Source organism: Bubalus bubalis, chromosome 4 (assembly GCF_019923935.1).
Source record: "Bubalus bubalis isolate 160015118507 breed Murrah chromosome 4, NDDB_SH_1, whole genome shotgun sequence".
NCBI lineage: Eukaryota > Metazoa > Chordata > Mammalia > Artiodactyla > Bovidae > Bubalus > Bubalus bubalis.
This window is the reverse complement of record NC_059160.1, coordinates 141,341,757-141,367,653: the sequence shown is the minus strand read 5'-3', so window position 1 is coordinate 141,367,653 and position 25,897 is coordinate 141,341,757. Positions and strand designations below refer to the sequence as shown.

Genomic DNA, 25,897 nt, shown 5'->3' with positions numbered 1-25,897 from the left:
TATGTTTAGCAAAGGGGAAAGATGAGGTGGGGGAAGGGATAAATTAAGAGTTTGGGATTAACATATATGCACTACTATATATAAAACAGAAAATCAACAAAAACCTATTACATAGCACATGGATCTCTACTTGATATTCTATATTTCCCTATATGGGAAAAGAATCTGAAAAAAAAATATAGATACATATATATGCATAACTGAATCACTTTATGCCTGTTACTAACACAGCATTTTGAATCAACTATATTCTAATATGGGGCTTCTAGATGGGACAGTGGTAAAGAACCTGCCTGCCAGTAAAGGAGATGCAAGAGATGCAGGTTTGATGCAAGAGACCTAGGTTTGATACCTAGGTAGGGAAGGTCCCTTGGAGTAGGAAATGGCAACCTGCTCCAGGATTCTTGCCTGGAAAATTCTATGGAAAGAGGAGACTGGTCCACGAGGTCACAGTCCACGAGGTCACAAAGAGTCAGACATGACTGAGTGACCACTCACACACATGAATATACTCTAATATAAAATAAAAATTAAATTAAGAAAATAAAAGGAAAAACGGTGAACTTCCATTTCTCAGAAGTATATTGACCAATTAGTAACATTTTAACTATATAAAGTAATGAAGAAAGGGTGAAGGAATTGACTTCCTAGAGAATTCCAGAGCACCATCAATAGGTGATGACAAAGGCCAAGAACTCTATCATGACTCAGCAATTCTCAAACAGACTGTGCTGAACAACACATTGTGCATAGGGAACCTTGACCATGATAAGAACTGGCAGTTAGTGTTCCCCTAACAGTTTCACTTTTATTGTGTTTTTTTTTCTTCATAAATATAAATGCGCAACTTGACTGCCACAAACTTTCACACGGATGAAACCACTAAGATATCTTCTTACTGCTGCTAAGTCACCTCAGTCGTGTCCGACTCTGTGCGACCCCATAGATGGCAGCCCACCAGGCTCCCCCGTCCCTGGGATTCTCCAGGCAAGAACACCGGAGTGGGTGCCATTTCCTTCTCCAATGCATGAAAGTGAAAAGTGAAAGGAAGTCGCTCAGTCGTGTCCAACTCTTTGCGACCCCATGGACTGCAGCCTACCAGGCTCCTCCGTCCATGGGATTTTCCAGGTAAGAGTACTGAAGTGGGGTGCCATTGCCTTCTCCAAGATATCTTCTTAGGATACAGAAAAAAACTTTAAAGACGTTATTTAGAGACTTTCCCAGAAATGTTTCTCTTGTAAAAAGATTAAACATGCAAAGTTCTTTGTTTGTGTATATAAGGACACTTTTTTCTTTTTTAAATAATCTATAATCTTGACATTTATCAGTGCAGAAGATAATCTGTTTTACAAACTTGACAGAGGAGAGTATCAAATAGGTGTGGACAGAGTTAGGTAGTGAGTTGGTGTGGAATAAAAGGATAGGCAGTTGAGTGGGTAGAAGATACAGCTTTTTAAACACAGTTTAGAGAGAGTTCTTGATTTATATCTTGTAAGACATTTTCTTGCACAGATGTTTTAACATATTGAATAATTAAAATATTTAAGATCTGAACTGAATAAATTATTAAATCTGGTTATGGTTGAACTTTAATTTTCCAATTACTGAATCTGTAAAAATGGACTTTCGTAATAGAATTAAGGTCATGAAATTTGGTGATAATTCAACTTAACAACAAAAAGATTCTACTTCCAAAAATATTTCTTCCTAGACATCTCTTTTTAATGTTATCTTAAGTAGAATCACTGAATATTCTGTTCAATAATAACTGGCTGCCTTCAAAAATATGGAATTGATTCATCTGTTGGTTCCACCATAATAGAAGCCTAAATCCAATTTCCCCACAGTGTGGTGGCCTGAATCACCTCAGGTACTTTGGGCTGGGGTCCTCCACCTCTGGTCCACAGACTGATACCTTCTGTTAGATTAGCAGCCGCTTTAGATTAGAAATAAAGTGCACAATAAATGTAATGTGCTTGAATCATCCTGAAACCATCACCCTTCGCTAAGCTGTGGAAAAATTGTCTTCCACAGAACTGGTCCCTGGTGCTAAAAAGGAAGGGGACTGCTGTTCTAGGGAAATACTGATCCATAACAATGCCTATCTGCCTCATTTGCATGAGCTGTGGGTCACCTTACAAAGAACCTCAATGATTAACCTTTACATCTTGAAGATTAGAAAATATAAGAAAATATAGGACCATAGGACCTCATTAATTTTCTTCCTTAATGGTAGCTATCATACAAATATTTTCACCTCTGTATTTTCAAAAACAGGTGGGTTGAGCCCTTATTGTAATTTTTGAACCATTGTAATTGCACCAGAACACTTATTATATCCTGTTCTGATTCTTAAATAATCTATGTGGACCTAGATGGTACAGTAGCAATATGATTTTTCAGTTGTAAAATTTTGGCATATTCAGGGGGAATATAAAATGTATAAACTCATTTCAGATATATAGGTAATCATGCAACTGAGATAGACTAGTGAAAAAGGAGTAATTTTTTTTTCCCACTCACAAAGGGTATTTGTTAATTACATTTTTATAGGTGTTATCCTACAACAAAGTGAGTTTGGGGGTTTAAAAAGGCTTTATCCCAATGATGAGTAGACTTAATTTTGGTTAGGATTCTTTAAAAACCTTGAGTAGAAGTTATAAACATACCTCAACATAATAAAAGCCATATATGATAAGCCCACAGCAAACATTATCCTCAATGGTGCAAAATTGAAAGCATTTTCCTTAAAGTCAGGAACAAGAAAAGGATGCCCACTCTCACCACTATTATTCAACATAGTTATGGAAGTTTTAGCCACAGCAATCAGAGAAGAAAAATAAATAAAAGGAATCCAGATTGGAAGAGAAGAAGTAAAACTCTCACTATTTGCAGATGACACTATCCTATACGTAGAAAACCCTAAAGACACCACCAGAAAATTACTACAGCTAATCAATTAATATAATAAAGTTGTAGGATATAAAATTCACACACAGAAACCCCTTGCATTCCTATACACTAACAATGAGAAAACAGAAAGAGAAATTAAGGAAACAATTCCATTCACCATTACAATGAAAGAATAAAATACTTAGGAATAAATCTACCTAAAGAAACAAAAGACCTATATACAGAAAACTATAAAACACTGATGAAAGAAATCAAAGATGATACAAATAGATGGAGAAATATGCCATGGTCATAGATTGGAAGAATCAATATAGTGAAAATGAGTATACTACCCAAAGCAATCTACAGATTCAATGTAATCTCTGTCAAGCTACCAACAGTATTTTTCAGAGAACTAGAACAAATAATTACACAATTTGTATGGAAATACAAAAAACCTCAAATAGCCAAAGCAATCTTGAGAATGAAGAATGGAACTGGAGGAATCAACCTGCCTGACTTCAGACTATACTACAAAGCTACAGTCATCAAGACAGTATGGTACAGGCACAAAGACAGAAATATAGATCAATGGAACAAAATATACAGAGATAAATATACACACCTATGAACACCCTATCTTTGACAAAGGAGTCAAAAATATACAATGGAGAAAAGACAATCTCTTTAACAAGTGGTGCTGGGAAAACTGGTCAACCAGTTTTTCTTGTAAAAGAATGAAACTAGAACATTTTCTAACACCATACAAAAAAATAAACTCAAAATGGTATAAGATTTAAATGTAAGACCAGAAACTATAAAACTCCTAGAGGAAAACATAGGCAAAACACTCTCTGACATACATCACAGCAGGATCCTCTATGACCCACCTCCCAGAATATTGGAAATAAAAGCAAAAATAAACAAATGGGACCTGATTAAACTTAAAAGCTTTTGCACAACGAAGGAAACTATAAGCCAGGTGAAAAGACAGCCTTCAGAATGGGAGAAAATAATAGCAAAAGAAGCAACTAACAAAGAATTAACCTCAAAAAATATACAAGCAACTCCTGCAGCTCAATTCCAGAAAAATAAATGACTCAATCAAAAAATGGGCCAAAGAACTAAACAGACATTTTCCCAAAGACATACAGATATAGATGGCTAACAAACACATGAAAGGATGCTCAATATCACTCATTATCAGAGAAATGCAAATCAAAACCACAATGAGGTACCATCTCATGCCAGTAAGAATGGCTGCTACCAAAAAGTCTACAAACAATAAATACTGGAGAGGGTGTGGAGAAAAAGGAACCCTCTTACCCTGTTGGTGGGAATGCAAACTAGTACAGCCACTATGGTGAGCAGTGTGGAAATTCATTAAAAAACTGGAAGTAGAACTGCCATAAGAGCCAGCAATCTCACTGCTGGGCATACACACAGGAAACCAGAATTGAAAGAGACATGTGTACTCCAATGTTCATCGCAGCACTGTTTACAGTATCCAGGACATGGAAGCAACCTAGATATCCATCAGCAGATGAATGGATAAGAAAGCTGTGGTACATATACACAATGGAATATTACTCAGCTATTAAAAAGAATGCATTTGAATCAGTTCTAATGAGGTGGATGAAACTGGAGCCTATTATACAGAGCGAAGTTAAGTCAGAAAGAAAAACACCAATACAGTATATTAACACATATATATGGGATTTAGAAAGATGGTAACGATGACCCTATATGCGAGACAGCGAAAGAGACACAGATGTAAAGAACAGACTTTTGGACTCTGTGGGAGAAGGTGAGGGTAGGATGATTTGAGAGAATAACATTGAAACATGTATACTATATTATGTAAATAGATCGCCAGTCCAAGTTCGATGCATGAGACAGGGTGCTCAGGGCTGGTGCACTGGGATGACCCTGAGGAATGGGATGGGGAGGGTCAGGATGGAGAACACATGTACACCCATGGCTGATTCATGTGAATATATGGCAAAACCCACACAATATTGTAAAGTAATTAGCCTCCAATTAAAAAAAAAAAAAATTTGAAGCAGTGATCTCAGCAAAAAGGCAGAATAGGAAGTTCCAGCTGTCATTGGCCAACAAATGCACTAATTTAATAACACTTTAAGGCCCCAAACACCTTTATGAAAACTCCAGAATCCAGTTAAATAGTTGCAGTACCCTAGATGAGTTAAAAACTGAGAACAGTCACACTGAAATTGCTTTGTAAAAGCAATTTCAGTTAACCGTGTCAGCTCTTCTAAACCAGCATAACTTAGGAGCAAGAGAAATACCCTCAGCTATCAATTTCTCCATGAGTGGAAAGAGTTAACTATGCAACAACCCTCAAGCCACTTTCAGAGAGACCTGTTACTACATAATCTCACCCACAATGCTGAGGGCATTGACATAGTCCCAACATCTGGAGTCAGTTAAGAAAAAATGAAGGGGCTGACAGCTTTCAACAGGTGGCATGGCCCTGAAAAAATTCACAGAAGGGACATAATATTGAGACTTTTCCTTCAGAAAGGAGAAACAGAAGTGGAGCTTACACTCAAGGCCCAGAATTTCAGTGCACTGGCCTAGGGAAAAGGACCGAATGACTCTCAGCAACAAGTATGGCTCTGCAGACACTGGGAGAAGACTGACTTAGTGTCTCGTTCGAGAGAACGGGAGGACACCTGCGGCCTTCGTAGGTGACGTAAATTCCCTGCTTTGGAATTTTATTCAGCCTCTTTTCTTCACTGAATTTCTTGGCTGAGCTATCCTTATTTCACCACTCTTTATATCCTTAATAAATGTTTAATTAAGCAGTTGTTTCCTGATTTTTGCCGACGCCGTCCCCGCTTCGAATTTTCTGGATCCACCGGGGCTGGACCCCGGCAAGTGGTGTCCGGAAAGAGCACACCAAACATTAAAAATCCAAATTCAAAAATTAAAAGAAGGGGAGTTTAAGTATAGCTCTCCCCATCAAATCTTGCAACATGCTCTTTTCGTAATAAATATTTTAAATGCCGATTCGGCCGGAACTACTGCAATGCTTCGCCATTGGTGCCCGGAGCTATTGAATGCAAAACCATTAGTTAAATGGAAGAACCTCCTCTCCGGACAATGGAAAGGCCCCGACCCATTGCTAACCAGTGGTCGAGGATATGCTTGCATTTTTCCACAGGACGCAGATTCTCCAATTTGGGTTCCAGACAGATTGATTCGCCATGTCTCAGCCCCTTGGATACCGGATTCCCCGGCCACCGCGACACCGAAAAAGGAAGGGACCTCCTCTGCCTTCGCTCCCCCCACCAGCATGGGAAACGCCGCCGGCGTTGGGACAACTGACATCGGAGATCCCGGATGAGCAAGGAACGGATCCGCGCACCAAGCAGATGTCTCAACTTCACATACAGGATGTTGCTCCCCCCGATCCTTTGCCTCACAAAAGGGTGTCAGGCCACCTGACTCAGGCGACCCGGAATGCCTCCGTACCCACTTGGGGACAAATAAAAACACTCTGCCACCAGGCACGGGGAATAGCTTCTTTACAGGGATCTCCAGCTTCTCCTGAGAAAATGTTTATTGCCATGCTTGCTTTGCTTTCCTGCCAGGTAAGCACCTCTCCTATTCCAACCAAATATTGGGCGTATCTCCCAGATCCTCCAACTTTCCAAGTTGTTACTTGGAATAATGAGCCTATACGGGTCAACACAGACCAATCCCAGCTCTTGCGAGGATCCTATACTTCTTACACTAGAGATAAATATCCTGTTAACTTCAATTATACCGTCAGGGGATTAACACGTGATTTCCCTGTTTGCTTTAACTTCCCCAATGACCCTAGAAGCTTTATTATCCCCACCAAAGAAGGATGTATTGGGGCCTCTAAAAAAATAATTATAACAGATTCCTGGTCTTTACGTCACCGGTCAACTTGGGTATTATTGGCTTGTATGCCTGGGATTCTTGAACCCTATGTAACCCTGCATTTCAAATCCCCACCAAAATATCCGAATTGTTATAAGGTTGCTCCTTCAGACAAATTATGGAACACCATAGACAGTCATACAGGGTATCCAACTTGGACATCTTGTGCTTATGATTCAAGGATTGATTATAGGATACCAGGAGGTGGAGATTATACTATTCAGGACTGGAGCAACCCGAATCCAGGTGAGGATCCATTAGCCAATAATACATTTGAGGGCAGATTCGAGAATTGGGATAGGATTCCTCTTCCTTGGCCAATACATGCCACTAGAAGGCATCGTAATCAATTTGTTCCTCCTATGCTGTCTTATACAACTAAGAAACAGACCTATTGGCAACCTAAAATTTGGAGAGCCCTTGCTGCTACTGCTCCTGTTTCCTTATACCGCCCAGATAGCAATTCTACTTATTCTGTTTTAGCTTGTCTACCCTCCCCTTATGTTTTTCTTTTTACTAATGACTCCAAAAGACTTAATGTATGCATGAATTATTCAGATGGACCTAATATAGTAACTTGTGAACAATGTATGCTTTCATCTTGTTTGTCCCCTCAATATAATGTCTGCTCTTTTGTGGTGTTACAATGCCCACCCTATCTCATGATACCTGTGACAATGACTAGCCACTGGTATGAGAATTATGGCCTCGCCGTGTTACAACAACTACAAGATTTAATGCGATAACGGCAATTTGTGGGCTTACTTATTTTAGGAATATCAGCTTTGATAGCAGCAATTACTTCTGTTACTGCGGCAGCAATATCATTGACTCAACAAGTGCATACTGCCCAATATGTTGATGCTATGTCTAAAAATGTCTCTTTAACTCTAACAACACAGGAAGTTATAGATAGAAAATTGGACATGAGAGTAGACGCCTTAGAAGAGGCAATAATGCATATTGGGACTGAGTTACAGGCTTTAAAAGTGAAAATGGCTCTGTCTTGCCATGCTGATTACTGGTGGATATGCGTGACATCTTTAAAGGTAAACAAGACAGATTATGAATGGGAAAAAATCAAAAATCATATCTCAGGTGTTTGGAACAGCTCTGACATTGGCCTGGACTTAGGGAAACTTCATAATCAAATATAGACCCTGGAACACTCTCAACTGGATATTACCGCCGCTGGAGCAGCTAATGACTTTTTTCACACTTTCTCTAACTTCATTTCAGGAAAAAACATTCTGTCTAATATCCTTGGATATGTCGCTGCTGGTGCTTTAATTTTGCTTCTCATAATTGTTCTTCCTCGTATTTTCAGGATTCTTCGGCAGAACATTCAGAAGCTCGGGACTGAGCTGCATCTGGCTATTTGAAGAAATAAAAAAGGGGGAGATGCGGGGAGCGAGCTCTGCCCCTGGCAAAGGTCTTGAGGAAGGAGGCTTGGCATACTCAAAGGCGGGATTGAGCCTCAGGAGTCTCCCTGGAAATTCTCGAGCATCTACCCCCAAAACCAGAGTCTGCCTACTTTCTGCTTTGTGATTTCACCTACACCTCTGACTTTACGGGGGGCTGTCCCCCACTACCTCTCTCTGAAAAAAGAGTTAGCTTACAGCTCCAGTTAATAATTACTGGGTGTGACAGTGTTTCAACCTACAAACTCCTTTGGAAGTCCTCTAGCCTGCCTGAATAGGTTTTTTCCGGCAACATGTGATTGTTCAGAGCCTCCCAACTGTGAGAAGCAGGAGATGTTCTAAACTGTCTAACAGATTCCTTTGAGTAGTTAAAAGATTGATTAGAAATTATATTGGTGAAGGGTTTTTCACTTGTTGGGCCAATGTTTGCTGCTAAGTCTCCATATCCCTTACCTACTGTGTCCTTGGCGGTGTATTGATTGATATAATGGGTGTATAGAAATGTAAGTAGTAGCCTCAATGTTTGTAACCTTGGATCCTTGAGTTAATTTTTTTTTTTTTTGATTGAGCCCACCTCACCTTTGTCCTATAGGAATGCAACTTTATCCAATGCTTTTTGGAGGCTGGCGCCTGACTTTAGAATAATCACCTTTAGAGAAAAATAAGTTTCTTAAAATGTTAACAGGCCTCCTGGCCAGAAGATGATGTAAATCACCTAAACTTTTGCATATGATAAGTTTGAAAGCCTGGCTTCGATAAGGATCAGGAACTGCTGTCTTTGCATGACTCTACCCCTTCCCCCATTATCCTCTATGCATAACTTAAGGTATAAAACTACTTTGGAAAATAAAGTATGCCCTTTTTTTGTTCACCGAAATTTGGTCTCCCCATGTTGTTCTTTCTTTCACCTTCTAGCTGAACTTTTCCTCTGAGGCAGGGAAGCTCGTCAAGCCTACTAATTTGCCTGGGCTTCTAAGATCTGACCGGGGAGGCCTTAGTGTCTCCTCTCCTTCGGGAGAACGGGAGGATGCCTGCGGCCTTTGTAGGTGACGTAATTCCCTGCTTTGGAATTTTATTCAGCCTCTTTTCTTCACTGAATTTCTTGGCTGAGCTATCCTTATTTCACCACTCTTTATATCCTTAATAAACGTTTAATTAAGCAGTTGTTTCCTGATTTTTGCCGACGCTGTCCCCGCTTCGAATTCCCTGGATCCACCGGTGCTGGACCCCGGCATTAAAAAATTGAGGTCTAAGAATTGTCTGAGAAGGAATTCAAAGTAGTTATCTTAAGAAAAGTTCAGTGAGCTATAAGAGAATACAACTAAATGAAATCAGATGCCAATACATGATCAAGTTGGATTTATGCCTGGGATTCAAGGATGATTCAATATATATAAAGCAATCAATGCAATGTGCAACATTAATAGAATAGAGATTAAAAATCACATGATTATCTCAATAGATGCAAGCAAAGCATTTGATAAAATTTAGTACATTTTCATGACGAAAGTTCTCAAGAAATTGGATAGAGAAGGAATGTACCTCGACATAATAAAGGCCTCATAAGACAAGCTGATAGCTAACATTATATTCAATGGTGAAACATTGAAAGTTTTGCTAAAATCAAGAACAAAACAGGGATGCCCATGCCCTCCTGTCCTTCTCTTTAACACTGTTTTGGAAGTCCTAGCCAGGGCAAATGGACAAGACATCTGATTTGGAGAAATTATATTTTTGCTGATGATACATTTTATAAGTAAAAGAAAATCCTAAATACTCCACATAAACTGTTGGATAAAATCAACAAATACAGTAAAAGATAGAAAAACATATAAAAACCAGCTGGATTTATATACATTCACAACTAACTCTCCATAAATGGAATTAAGAGAACAATTCCTCTTAAAATAGCATCAGAAAGAATAAAATATTTAGGAATAAGTTTAACCAAGAAGTGAAATATCTGTATACCAAAAGCTATAAGACACTGATGAAAGAAAATGAAGAAGACACAAATAAATGAAAAGATAATTTATGTTCATGAATTGGAATGGTATTGCTAAAATTTACATACTGCTAAACTATAAACTTAAAGACATATTTTAGCAACTGATATTTGACAAGCATTTTGAAAATACAAAATGGGGAAAGGATAGTCTCTTCAACAGTTGATTCTGGGAAAAGTGATGTCCACATGCAAAAAACTGTAATTGGATCCTAATCTTATACTGTACATAAAAATCAACTCAAAAAGGATTAATGACTTAAACTCAATTGCTTGCTTTGGAATACATTTACTAAAATTGGAACTATACCAGGAAGATTAGCATGGCTCCCACAAAAGGATAACACACAAATTTATGAACCATTCCATATATTTTTGTTATTTAAAAAAAAAAAAAAGAAAAAACACCTTAAACTCAAAATCTTAAATGGTAAAACTCCTAGAAGGAAACATGGAGGAAAATCTTGACATTTTTCTTGATAATTATTCCTTGGATAAAACACCAAAAACACAAGCAGCAAAAGCAAAGCAAACAAGTGGAACTACAACAAACTTGAAAGCACACTCTGTGGAAAGGGAGAAAGAATTTGTAAACCGTGTGTCTGACTGGCAGTTAATATATAAAATACAAGGACCTCCTAGAACACAATGTGCTATGCTATATTCATTTTAGTCTGACCTTTGCAACCCTATGGCCTATAGCCCACCAAGGTTTGCTGTTCATGGGATTTTCCAGTCAAGAATACTGGAGTGGGCTGCTATTTCCTCCTCCAGGGATGTTCCTGACCCAGGAATCAAACCAGTGTCTCCTGCATCTCCTTCATCGCAGATGGATTCTTCGTAGCTGAGCCATCAGGGAAGGACATAGAATTCAATAGTGAAAACAAATAGCCCAATTTAAAAATGAGCAAAGAACTTGAGTAGACATTTCTCCAAAGACATACAAAGGACAAAGATGCAGATTAAAGACGCTCAACATCACTAATCATCAGGGAAATGCAGTTCAAAATTATATATTACATCTGTTAGGATAGTCATCATTTTTTTTTTAAGGTAAGTAATAGTGAGTATGTGGAGAAATTTTATTCTTGTACAGCATTAGTAAGATTATAAAATAGTGTGTCCATTATGGTAAATAATATAGAAGTTTCTCAAAATATTAAAAATAGAACTACTGTGTCAGTCCCACTACTGGGCTTATATCCAAAAGAGTTGAAGTTAGGATCTCAAAGAGATATCTACACTTCATGTTTATTATAGCATTATTCACAGCACACAAACTATGGAAACAATCTAAATATCCATCCAGTTGAATGAATTAAGATGATGTAGTATACATACAGAATGGCCTATTGTTTGGCCTTAAAAACAAGGAAATCCTGCCATATGTAAAAACATAGATGTACCTGGATGACACTGTGCTAAGAAAAATCAGTCAATCACAGAAGAACGAATACTGCATCATTCCATTTATATGAATTATCTGAAATATTCAAATACATGGGAGCAGAGAATAGGATGGTGGTTAGCAGTGGCTGGGGCAGGGGGTGGAAAAATGGGCATTGTTACTCAATGGGTATATAAAGCTTCATTTATACAAGATCTCCTTGGAAGGAAAGTTATGACCAACCTAGATAGCATATTAAAAAAGCAGAGATATTACTTTGCCAACAAAGGTCCATCTAGTCAAGGCTATGGTTTTTCCAGTGGTCATGTATGGATGTGAGAGTTGGACTGTGAAGAAAGCTGAGCGCTGAAGAATTGATGCTTTTGAACTGTGGTGCTGGAGAAGACCCTTGGACTTCAACGAGATCCAACCAGTCCATCCTAAAGGAGACCAGTCCTAGGTGTTCATTGTAAGGACTGATTTTGAAGCTGAAACTCCAATACTTTGGCCACCTGATGCAAAGAGCTGACTCATTGGAAAAGACCCTGATGCTGGGAGCGATTGAGGGCAGGAGGAGAAGGGGATGATAGAGGATGAGATGTCTGGATGGCATCACCAACTCGATGCACATGAGTTTGGGTGAACTCCAGGAGTTGGTGATGGACAGGGAGGCCTGGCGTGCTGTGATTCATGGGGTCGCAAAGAGTCAGACACGACTGAGCAACTGAACTGAACTGAACTGTACAAGATGAATAAGATGGAGAGATCTATGATGTAGCATATTGCCTATAGTTAATAATACTCTGCTGGACACTTAAAAATGTTAAGTGGGTAGATCTCACATTGTCTTACCACTATAAAAAAATTAAAACTGAATTATATTTGAAGAGTTGGAAAAGAAATTAAATGTATGGGTAGGAATAAGAAAGAGAAAGAAGAAAATTAGATTAAAAAAGCAAAAGCTCTGTCTCACTTTAGTGTAACTCTGAATACATTTCAAAATACTATTAAACACTTTATAATGAAAATGGCATATTTTGTGTTCTATTCCCAACTAGAGATGTTAACAAAAAATAATAAAAATAATGCCTTCAAAATAAAGTGAATGGAACTTCTGAGCTACCATTCAGTCTTCTAAACAGTTCCCTTTGCTGTATGATGCTAATTTCCCATAACTAGTGATATATATCAGATCAGATCAGTTGCTCAGTCATGTCCACCTCTTTGCGACCCCATGAATCGCAGCACGCCAGGCCTCCCTGTCCATCACCAACTCCCGGAGTTCACTGAGACTCACGTCCATCGAGTCAGTGATGCCACCCAGCCATCTCATCCTCTGTCGTCCCCTTCTCCTCTTGCCCCCAATCCCTCCCAGCATCAGAGTCTTTTCCAATGAGTCAACTCTTTGCATGAGGTGGCCAAAGTACTGGAGTTTCAGCTTTAGCATCATTCCTTCCAAAGAAATCCCAGGGCTGATCTCCTTCAGAATGGACTGGTTGGATCTCCTTGCAGTCCAAGGGACTCTCAAGAGTCTTCTCCAACACAACAGTTCAAAAGCATCAATTCTTCGGTGCTCAGCCTTCACAGTCCAACTCTCACATCCATATACGACCACAGGAAAAACCATAGCCTTGACTAGATGAAACTATGTTGGCAAAGTAATGTCTCTGCTTTTGAATATGCTATCTAGGTTGGTCATAACTTTCCTTTCAAGGAGTAAGCATCTTTTAATTTCATGGCTGCAGTCACCATCTGCAGTGATTTTGGAGCCCAGAAAAATAAAGTGATATATATATATATATATATATATATATATATATATATATATCTCCTTTGCCCTCATAATTCCTTCTCCCCTCTTTGCATTCCTTCTACCATTACTATTGTCTTTGTGGAGAGACCAAATGTGACTTTCTGAGATGGAAAAGGGGGAAAAAACAGTCATAATACCCTAAAGTTTTGCTTGGTTTCATATATGGGGGGTTTATAGATGGCATCATTCAAAAATTTGCTTTAGAAATTTCTCAATGAACTTAAATTGCTTTTGACAGTAAATAACATGCTGCATTAAAAGGAGTAGTCCACAAAACTCCATTTATAATAATAGTCTTCTTCAGTCCAGTCCACTGATAATGGTGGACTTTTCATTCTTTTTTGCTTTCTTAAATAGTAGAGGCACCTTTTTTCCCCAGTCAGGGCATAAACAGAGAAACACTATTGCAACTATTACTCCTCCTCCTCTTCACATAAACACTTACAGATATCTTGGATGTCCTTGGAGGCTTATTAAGCTACAGATAATAACTGCAATGTTGAATTATAAAATTCTAACCACACTGGAAGCACCATAGAATCTTAAATTTTACAAAAAATAGAAATAGCATATTATACTTTAGCATGTCCACAGGGACAACATAACACTCAGAAAAGATTCCCTATCTTTGGGTAGAACTCTGGTTGACATCAGAAATTGTATTCCTTGATGTTCAAAAATCATGTTTTGTAGAAGCATAGGATTTTCACAAGAACTAGAAACAATAATAACAATAGCACCTTTTTATGCCTCTCACTGTGCTAAGCACTTTATATGAATATAGTCACTTAATAATAACAATCACAATAGGAGTGTTTACTATTTTTACTCTCCAACACAAAGACAAGAAAACTGAAACATTCAGAATAATGATTCTAAATGATAAGGGATTGTTGATAGGGCCTTTTACAATAGTAAATGTTCACAATTAAAAAATTTTAAAGGAACTTCCTCTAAGGCAAACTCTAAATATTTTAAGATGGTTCACAGACCTCCAAATTAAATCAACCAATCTAATTATGCTGAAGGCCTAGAACTGAGCACAATTCCTCAGAGTGGGAAGGAACACCAGATGCCAGAGTTTTCCTTTCTGTAATGAAAAGAAAGTAGTTATCGGGGTGTGGTAATAAAAAAGTGATCACTGGATTTTCCCCTCTATCCTATTACTATTTCTACCAGTTTCTCTGTCCCACTGTTATGTTTGCTAGACTCTGGCAAAGTCAACTGTTGCCCTATATTAGGCTAAAGATTGTTACACAATTTAATTGTTACCTAAGTTTTGTAAATTGTCGGTAACTTTCGGGACTAATATCAATAATACAAGTTTGACTTCAGCCAGCACATTTGGTAATTAGGGATAACACTTGGGTTGACTCACACATCTTTGGGTTCCTCACAGATCTTTCTTTATCTAGGCAGCTGCACTGCTTTCTAATGCTCTGAATCCTGATTGAAGATGCTGAGACATCTGTTCAAGATGGGACTTGAATAATAAGATGCACACATTCCAATATAACTGTAGTGCACCTTTGTGCCACTGTCCATTAGCTGGCTAAGTTTCTACTTCTGTTCATGGCTATAAGAAGAAAAGAGCAGACAGTTACATCCTCCTCTCCTTGCTCATCTACTAATGTTTAAAGAGATAATAAAGTGGACATTTATTCTCAACTGCATCTCAGATGAAACGTTATGATGTTTTTGTTAACTTCTGAAGGGTAATGGAAAATGAGTGCCACCTGTTTGTGATGTGCCATCAGGGAGATAGTGCTTCTTAGATGAATTGTACTTAAAACATCACATTCTTTATTTGGTCGTGGGTTATTATCTGGGAGAACAGCTGATGCCTAATTGCATAAAACAAACAGACCATGGCTCACACAATTCATGTTTCATCTGTTTTCACAGTTAATGTATGTATGGCTGCCTAGTCTGTTTGGTCTGGGAGATTGCAGATAATGAAGAAAACCCAAATGAAGGGATAGGTTGTATTGCTGATAGGACTGTGGTGTTAAGGAGAGAAGACTTTTCTGACTCCTCTCTTTCCCAGTGGACTTTTGATTAGACCATTTGTAGGTTTCCCTTCACTCCTTTAGCTTATTTCACCTCCATCTCTTTGTTGGAGAATGATAGAGAGGTGTACATAGTTTTAATTGATATGTTCTATATGATAACTTCAGATATGCAGATGACACCACCCTTATGGCAGAAAGTGAAGAGGAACTCAAAAGCCTCTTGATGAAACTGAAAGTGGAGAGTGAAAAAGTTGGCTTAAAGCTCAACATTCAGAAAACGAAGATCATGGCATCCGGTCCCATCACTTCATGGGAAATAGATGGGGAAACAGTGGAAACAGTGTCAGACTTTATTTTTCTGGGCTCCAAAATCACTGCAGATGGTGACTGCAGCCATGAAATTAAAAGACGCTTACTCCTTGGAAGGAAAGTTATGACCAACCTAGATAGCATATTCAAAAGCAGAGACATTACTTTGCCAACAAAGGTTCGTCTAGTCAAGGCTATAGTTTTTCCTGTGGTCATGTATGGATGTGAGAGTTGGACTGTGAAGAAGGCTGAGCGCCAAAGAATTGATGCTTTTGAACTGTGGTGTTGGAGAAGACTCTTGAGAGTCCCTTGGACTGCAAGGAGATCCAACCAGTCCATTCTGAAGGAGATCAGCCCTGGGATTTCTTTGGAAGGAATGATGCTAAAGCTGAAACTCCAGTACTTTGGCCACCTCATGCGAAGAGTTGACTCATTGGAAAAGACTCTGATGCTGGGAGGGATTGGGGACAAGAGGAGAAGGGGACGACAGAGGATGAGATGGCTGGATGGCATCACTGACTCGATGGATGTGAGTCTGGGTGAACTCCGGGAGTTTGTGATGGACAGGGAAGCCTGGCGTGCTGTGATTCATGGGGTCACAAAGAGTTAGACAAGACTGAGCGACTGATCTGATCTGATCTGATGTGACAAGCACTGCTAGGCTATTGAATATATATTTATGTATTCATCAAAATGCTTATATGAATCATGTTATTGATCTCATTATATTAATAACATAAGTATTGGGGCTCCTGGATCCTTATCTGATTCCAAATATTGAATGAATAGGAAAGAATAGACAGAGGTACTCAACATTTCTCAGTATTCCACATTCTTACAGCGGATATAACTTGTATAGCTACACACAGGGTAGATTTTTATCTTTGTCTATTTTGTGATGGGAATGGTTCTAATTCAGCCCAAAATAAGAAAAATAAAACTTATAGAATAATAAACACAACTGATGAATGTTAAAGCAATTAGCAGAGGTAACAGACCATATTTTTCCTTTTTAATAGCAATTACTCCCTCTGGGTATCTTGTATTCAATCCTGTTTCAGGGAAATTGTCACCCAGAAGAATTCAGATAGGCTTAAAAAATTATGTCCTGGGAGAGGTTATTTGAAGAAGTGGAATGATTAATCAGTGATGACAACTGTGCATGGGATGCCTTCTTTAAACAGCAGTGAGAATGGCAAATAGTAGAGCTGTTCCACAGAGAAAACTTCTAGGAATCTCAATGATAACATATCATTCTAATGCAAAAGCTTGGCCCTCATGCATGTCTTTGGCGGTGAGCATGGATAGACAAAGGAAGCTCAGACCTGAAGAGATATCTGAACAGGGAAGGATCAGCTGTTAGTTGCACTTACACAGGCAGCATTTAAGATCTCTGACATTGGCTGGACCACCTAAGCATATGTCCTGACATATACCAGTTGCCCACGCCAGCCCCTTATTGTAGTACTGCTCCAGTCTGGAGTGAAGAGGTTGAGAAACAGAGTCAGCTTGGACCTGACTCTCAGGGATACTTCTCTAGGGACTTAAGACTCTCTCACATTCCCAATAGGGTAGTGACAGCCACCAGCAGAGGAGAAATTCTAGCTCACAGCTAGCCCTAGCTTCTTCATCTCCAACCCTACTTCCTACCAAGATGACAGCGGCCAGAATATATTGATCAAGATGTGATTTGTGTTCACAGTAGATTCAGCTCTGTCACCAAAGTCACTGGGCACATTCAGGCTGTTGAGGAACTTTTCCATGAATGCACACTCCTTCAAGACCACAATAGGGTTTTTGTTTTTTGTTTTTCACTTTTTTTTTTCTCACAATTTCATATAGAAAGAGAAAGTCAAGCAAAGTGAGAAGACAGAGGAATTAGTCTCACTTGAAAAGCAAGAGAAAACCCCTGGAAAATGCAAACAATGAAACTGAAGTAGAAATTCACCAGATAAATAATTGAAAGCATTAATAATAAGAAAGTAACTGAGTTAGGGAAAAAGAATACATGGGCATAGTGAGAATTTTAATAAGGAATAAGAAAATACAAAAAACAATGAATACAGTAATTGAAATAAAAAACAAAATAAATTCAAAGTAAACAGGTGATATAGAAGAACAAAAAAGTGATCTGGGGATAAAATAATGGAAATCATGTAATCCAAAAAGCAAAAGAAACTTTTACTTTTCTAAATTAAAACATTTTAAGGGACCTATGGGACAATATTATGTTTACAAACATATGCATCATAGTGGTCCCAGAAGGAGAAGACAGAGAGAAGGTTAAAATTTTATTTGATGAAATTATGGCTGAAAAGTTCCAAAACCTGAAAAAAGGAAGCAAATATCTGTATATAGAAAGCAAAGAGAGCCCCAAATAAGGTGAGTGAGTGAGTGAAGTTGCTCAGTCATGTCCAACTCTTTGCAACCACATGGACTGTAGCCTATCAAGCTCCTCCATCCATGGAACTCACCTGGCAAGGATACTGGAGTGAGTAGCCATTTCCTTCTCCAGGAAGATAAGGTGAACCCCCAAAGAAAATAAAACATCAAGTCATGATTAAAATGGCAAAGTTAAGGAGAGAATTCTAAAGGCAGCAAGAGAAAAAGAGTCATATAAAACTGAATCTGCTTAAGGTTATCAACTAATTTTTCTGAAGAAACTTGCAGGCCAGAAGAGAACAGTCTGATATTTTTAAATTGCTGAAAGGGAAAAACTTACAACCTAGGGTACTCTACCCAGCAGCACTGTCATTCAGAATTGAAGGAGAAATAACTTGTCAAACAAGAAAAAAGAAAAGTTCATCAAGCCTCAGCCTACCTATAAAGAAATGTTAAAGGTCTTCTTGGGTGGCCCTGCATGGCATGGCTCATTAGCTTCACTCAGTTACACAAGTCTGTGATCCATGTGATCCTTTTGGTTAGCTTTCTATGATTGTGGTTTTTATTCTGGAAGCTAGCTGAAGGATTGTAGTTCTTGCTTCTTCTGTCTGCCTTCTGTTGGAAGAGGATAGGAGGCTTCTGCAGCTTCCTGATGGGACAGACTGGCTGTAGGGAAAACTGGGTCTTGCTCTGGTGGACAGGGCCATGCTCAGTACATTTTTAATCCAATTTTCTGCAGCTGGATAGAGCTATGTTTCCCCACCCTCCCCCATCCCCTGTTATCTGTTGGGACTGAGACAGCCCAGGCCTGGAGTCTAAAGTCTCTATGGTAGGGCTATTATTGACCTCCAAAAAGATTTATGCCAACACACAACTCCCAGGACTTCTGCTGCCAGCAGCACTGTCTCCGCAATAGGCCACTGTTGACTCAGGCCTCTGCAAGGGATCTTCAAACACTCACATGCAGGTCTGGCTCAATCTCTTGTGGGGTCCCTGCTCCTTTCTTCTGGGTCCTGGTATGCACAAGCTTTTGTTTATGCCCTCCAAGATTCTGTTTTCCCCAGTCCTGTGGAAGTTCTGTAATCACATTTTGCTTTCCTTCAAAGTCAGATTTGCTAGGGATTCCCAGTTCCTTTGCCAGATACCCAGGTTGGGAAGTCTGATGTGGGGCCTAGAACCTTTGCAACAGTGTAAGAACTTCTTTGGTATTATTTTTCTGCAGTTTGTGGTTTACCCACCTGGTGGATATGGGCTTTGATTTTAACATGATAGCACCCCTCCTATCAACTCATTGTGGCTTTTCCTTTGTCCTTGGATATGTGGAATCTTTTTTTTGGTGGGTTCCAACATCCTCCTGTTGAAGGTTGTTCAGTAGCTAGTTGTGATTTTGGTGTTCTCACAGGAGAAGATGAGAGTACATTTTTCTGCTCCTCCATCTTGGTGACTAATGTGTGATGATGGAGATTTCTGACAAAACATGATGCATTGGAAAAGGGGATGGCAAACCACTTCAGTATTATTGCCATGAGAACCCCATGAATGATATGGAAATACAGAAAGATATGATACCAGAAGATGAACCCTCCCCCCACCAAGGTCAGTAGGTGTCCAATACGCTACTAGGGAAGAGTGAAAAATTAGCTTGAGAAAGAATAAAGAGGATGGGCCAAAGAAGGAATGATGCTCAGCTGTGGATTTGTCTGCTGGTGAAAATAGAATCTGATTCTATAAAGAAAAATACTGCATAGGAACCAGGAATGTTAGGGCCGTGAGATAACCTCAAGGAAAATTGGAAATGGACAAACAGGAGAGGGAAAAGTGAAGGAGGATTTTAGAAATCACTGAACTTGAATGGACAGGAATGAGTGTATTTGATTTAGATGGCCATTATACTACTGTGGGCAGGAATCCCTTAGAAGAAATGGAGTAGCCCTCATAGTCAACAAAATAATCCAAAATGTAGTAACTGGGTGAAATCTCAAAAATGACAGAATACTGTTGGTTTGTTTCCAAGACAAACCGTTCAACATCACAGTAATCCAAGTCTGTGCCTCAGCTACTACTGCTGAAGAAGCTGAAGTTGAAAGGTTCTATGGAGACCTACAAAACCTTCTAGAACTAACACCAAAAAAAAAAAAAAAAAAAGATGTCTTTTTCATCATAGGGGATTAGAATACAAAAGTAAGAAGTCAAGAGATACCTTGAATAATAGGCAAGTTTGGCCTTGGAATACAAAACAAAGCAGGGCAAAGACTAATAGAGTTTTGCTAAGAGAAGACATGATTATAGAAACATCCTTTTCCAACAAGACACAAGACTAGGACATCACAAGATGGTCAATACTGAAATCAGACTGAATATATTTGCAGCTGAAGATGAAGCAGCTCAATACGCAGTCAACAAAAACAAGACCTGGAGCTGACTGTAGCTTAGATCATTAACTCCTCATTGCAAATTCAAGCTTAAATTGAAGAAAGTAGGAAAACCACTAGGCCATTCAGTATGACCCAAATCAAATCACTTATGATTATACAGTGAAGGTAACAAATAAAATCAAGGGATTATATCTGGTATACAGAATGCCTTAAGAACTATGGATGGAAGTTTGTAACAGTGTAAAGGAGGCAGTGACCAAAACCATCCCCCAAAAAAAGAAATGCAAAAGGGAAAATGGTTGTCAGAGGAGGCCTTACACATATCTGAGAAAAGAAGAGATCAGATAAGATCATATCAGTCACTCAGTCGTGTCCTACTCTTTGCAACCCCATGAATCCAGAACGCCAGGCCTCCATGTCCATCACCAACTCCAGGAGTTCACTCAGACTCACATCCATCGAGTCAGTGATGCCATCCAACCATCTCATCCTCTGTGGTCCCCTTCTCCTCCTGCCCCCAGTCCCTCCCAGCATCAGAGTCTTTTCCAATGAGTCAACTCTTCTCATGAGGTGGCCAAAGTACTGGAGTTTCAGCTTTAGCATCATTCCTTCCAAAGAAATCCCAGGGCTGATCTCCTTCACAATGGACTGGTTGGATCTCCTTGCAGTCCAAGGGACTCTCAAGAGTCTTCTCCAACACAACAGTTCAAAAGCGTCAATTCTTCGGTGCTCAGCCTTCTTCACAGTCCAATTCTCACATCCATACATGACCACAGGAAAAACCATAGCCTTGACTAGACTAACCTTTGTTGGCAAAGTAATGTCTCTGCTTTTGAATATACTATCTAGGTTGATCATAACTTTCCTTCCAAGGAGTAAGCGTCTTTTAAATTCATGGCTGCAGTCACCATCTGTAGTGATTTTGGAGCCCAGAAAAATAAAGTCTGACACTGTTTCCACTGTTTCCCCATCTATTTCCCATGAAGTGGTGGGACATGATCTTTTTTTTCTGAATGTTGAGCTTTAAGCCAACTTTTTCACTCTCCTCTTTCATTTTCATCAAGAGGCTTTTGAGCTCCTCTTCACTTTCTGCCATAAGGGTGGTGTCATCTGCATATATGAGGTTATTGATATTTCTCCCGGCAATCTTGATTCCAGCTTGTGTTTCTTCCAGTCCAGCATTTCTTATGATGTACTCTGCATATAAGTTAAATAAACAGGGTGACAATATACAGCCTTGATGAACTCCTTTTCCTATTTGGAACTTGTCTGTTGTTCCATGTGCAGTTCTAACTGTTGCTTCCTGACCTGCATACAAATTTCTCAAGAGGCAGATCAGGTGGTCTGGTATTCCCATCTCTTTCAGAATTTCCAAGAGTTTATTGTGATCCACACAGTCAAAGGCTTTGCCATAGTCAATAAAGCAGAAATAGATGTTTTTCTGGAACTCTCTTGCTTTTTCCATGATCCAGTGGATGTTGGCAATTTGATCTCTGGTTCCTCTGCCTTTTCTAAAACCAGCTTGAACATCAGGAAGTTCATGGTTCACATATTGCTGAAGCCTGGCTTGGAGAATTTTGAGCATTACTTTACTAGCGTGTGAGATGAGTGCAATTGTGTGGTAGTTTGAGCATTCTTTGGCATTGCCTTTCTTTGGGATTGGAATGAAAACTGACCTTTTCCAGTCCTGTGGCCACTGGTGCGTTTTCCAAATTTGCTGGCATATTGAGTGTGGCACTTCCACAGCATCATCTTTCAGGATTTGGAATAGCTCAACTGGAATTCCATCACCTCCACTAGCTTGGTTCATAGTGATGCTTTCTAAGGCCCACTTGACTTCACATTCCAGGATGTCTGGCTCTAGGTCAGTGATCACACCATCGTGATTATCTGGGTCATGAAGATCTTTTTTGTACAGTTCTTCTGTGTATTCTTGCCATCTCTTCTTAATATCTTCTGCTTCTGTTAGGTCCATACCATTTCTGTCCTTTATCGAGCCCATCTTTACATGAAATGTTCCTTTCATTCAAAAGAGGCTTTTGAGTTCCTCTTCACTTTCTGCCATAAGGGCGGTGTCATCTGCATATATGAGGTTATTGATATTTCTCCCGGCAATCTTGATTCCAGCTTGTGTTTCTTCCAGTCCAGCATTTCTTATGATGTACTCTGCATATAAGTTAAATAAACAGGGTATATAGTTATATATATAAGTTAAATAAACTTTGGTATCTCTGATTTTCTTGAAGAGATCCCTAGTCTTTCCCATTCTGTTGTTTTCCTCTATTTTTTTGCATTGATCACTGAAGAAGGCTTTCTTATCTCTTCTTGCTATGCTTTGGAACTCTGCATTCAGATGTTTATATCTTTCCTTTTCTCCTTTGCTTTTCACTTCTTGAAAAGAAGAGAAGTGAAAGGCAAAGAAGAAAGGGAAAGATATACCCAACTGAATGCAGAGTTCCAAAGCATAGCAAGGAGAGATAAGAAAGATTTTTTTAAGTGAATAATGGAAATAATAGAGGAAAACAATAGAATGGGAAAGGCTAGAGATCACTTCAAGAAAATTGCAGATACCAAGGGAATATTTCATGCAAAGATGAGCACAATAAAGGACAGAAGCTGCATGGACCTAATGGAAGCAGAGGAGATTAGGAAGAAGTGGTGGCAAGAAAACACATAAGAACTGTACAAAAAAGGTCATAATGACCTGCTAACCACAATGGTGTGATCACTCACCTAGAGCCCAACATCCCAGAGTGTGAAGCCAAGTGATCCTCAGGAAGCATCACTGAACAAAGCTAGTGGAGGTGATGGAATGCTAGGTGAGCTATTTAAGTTCCAAATTATGATGCTGACTCAATATGTCAGCAAATTTGGAAAATTCAGCAATTGCCACAGGCTTGGAAAAAATCAGTTTCATTCCAATTCCAAAGAAAGGCAATGCCAAAGAATGTTCAAACTACCATACAATTGTGTTCATTTCCCATACCAGCAACATAATGCTGAAAATCCTTCAAGTTAGACTTTAATAGTGTGTGAACTGAGAACTTCCAGATGTACAAGCTGGATTTAGAAAAGGCAGAGGAACCAGAGATCAAATTGCCAACCTCCACTGGATCAAGGAAAAAGCAAGAGAGCTCCAGAAAAGCACTGACTTCTTATTGACTGACTACACTAAAGCCTTTGGCAGTGTGGATCAAAACAAATTGTGGAAAATTTTTAAAGAGATGGGAATACCAGCCAACCGTATCTGACTCCTGAGAAATGTATATGAAAGTCACTAAGCAACAGTTAGAACCAGACATGGAACAACAAACTGGCTCCAAATTGGGAAAGGAGTACATCAAGGCTGTATATTTTCACCCTGCTTATTTAACTTACATGCAGAGTACATTGTTCAAAATGCTGGGTTGGTTGAATCACACGCTGGAATAAAGATTTTGGGTAGAAATATCAACAATCTCAAATATGCAAATGATTACACTCTAATGGTAGAAAATTAAAATGAACTAAAGAGCCATTTGATGAGGGTGAAAGAGTAGAGTGAAAAAGCGGGCTTAAAACTCAACATTCAGAAAACTAAGATCATGGCAACTGGTCCCATCACTTCATGGAAAATAGATTGGGAAGAAATGGAAACAGTGACAGATTTTATTTTCTTGGGCTACCAAATCACTGCAGATGGTTACTGCAGCCATGAAATTAAAAGATGCTTGCTCCTTGGAAGAAAAGCTATGACACACCTAGGTAGTGTATTAAAATGCAGAGACATTACTTTGCCTACAAAGGTCCATCTAGTCAAAGCTATGGTTTTTCCAGTAGTCATGTACAGATGTGTGAGTTGGGTCATAATGACAGTTGAACACCAAAGAATTAATGCTTTCAAACTATGGTGCTGAAGAAGACTCTTGACAGCCCTTTGGACAGCAAGGAGATCAAACCAGTCAATCCTTAAGGAAATCAACCATGAATATGCTTTGGAAGGACTGATGCTGAAGCTGCAATACTTGTGGCAATCTGATGCAAAGTGTCTACTCATGGGAAAAGACCCTTATGCTGTGCAAGATTGAAGGCAAAGGAGAAGGGGGCAACAGAGGATGAGATGGCTGAATGGCATCACTGACTCAATGGACATGAGTTTAAGCAAACTTAGGGAGATAGTGAAGGGCAGGGAAGCCTGCTGTGCTGCAGTACACAGGGTCTTAAAGAGTTGGAAATGCCTTAGTAACTGAACAACAATAACAAACTGGACTTTCCATTCCCAAACTGCAATATATGTATATTATTTCTAGTACATGTGGAATATTCTCCAGGAATGGTCACATGCTAAGCTGGAAACAAGTTTCAGTAATTTCAGAAAGATAGAAATAATATTAAGCATATTTTCTGACCATGACAGTATGAAGTTAGAAGTTAATTACAGGAAGACAACTGTGAAAATATAAATACATAGAGACTAAACAACATGTAACTATAAAAGGGTTGGGTCAATGAACAAATCAGAATTAATCAGAAAGTCCCTTAAAACAAATGAAAATGGAAATATAACCTTCAAAACTATGGGATCCAGTAAAAGCTGTTCTAAGAGGGAAGTTTATAAAAATGCAGGTGTAGCTCAACAAACATCTCTAGAAACCTAACTGACTATAGTAGTTAGGCAATAAGGGACAAACAAACCCAAAGTTGACAGAAGGATGGAAATAATAAATAACAGAGAGGAAAAAATTAAAATAAAAAAGAAATAGAAAAAATATGATAAAAATCAAGACATTTTAAAAAAGATAAGCAAAATAATGTCTTTTTTTTAAATTTTATTTTATTTTTAAACTTTACAATATTGTATTAGTTTTGCCAAATATCGAAATGAATCCACCACAGGTATACCTGTGTTCCCTATCCTGAACCCTCCTCCCTCCTCCCTCCCCATATCCTCCCTTGGGTCGTCCCCCAGTGCACCAGCCCCAAGCATCTAGTATCGTGCATCGAACCTGGACTGGCAACTCATTTCATACATGATATTATACATGTTTCAATGCCATTCTCCCAAATCTCCCCACCCTCTCCCTCTCCCACAGAGTCCATAAGACTGATCTATACATCAGTGTCTCTTTTGCTGTCTCGTACACAGGGTTATTGTTACCATCTTTCTAAATTCCATATATATGCGTTAGTATACTGTATTGGTGTTTTTCTTTCTGGCTTACTTCACTCTGTATAATAGGCTCCAGTTTCATCCACCTCATTAGAACTGATTCAAATGTATTCTTTTTAATGGCTGAGTAATACTCCATTGTGTATATGTACCCCAGCTTTCTTATCCATTCATCTGCTGATGGACATCTAGGTTGCTTCCATGTCCTGGCTATTATAA

At 39.0% G+C, this 25,897-nt stretch overlaps 1 long non-coding RNA gene and 1 other non-coding gene across 4 annotated transcripts in view; one reads left to right on the top strand and one right to left on the bottom strand.

Annotated features, from left to right (window-relative positions):
• The window catches only part of LOC123333433, a 110,317-nt gene that overhangs the window by 51,205 nt on the left and 33,215 nt on the right, over nt 1-25,897 (bottom strand). The gene's annotated exons all lie outside the window — the stretch shown is intronic.
• Nucleotides 10,523-10,626, top strand: LOC112584775. Its single transcript, XR_003109180.1, has one exon. It is a non-coding gene; the product is annotated as a U6 spliceosomal RNA (small nuclear RNA).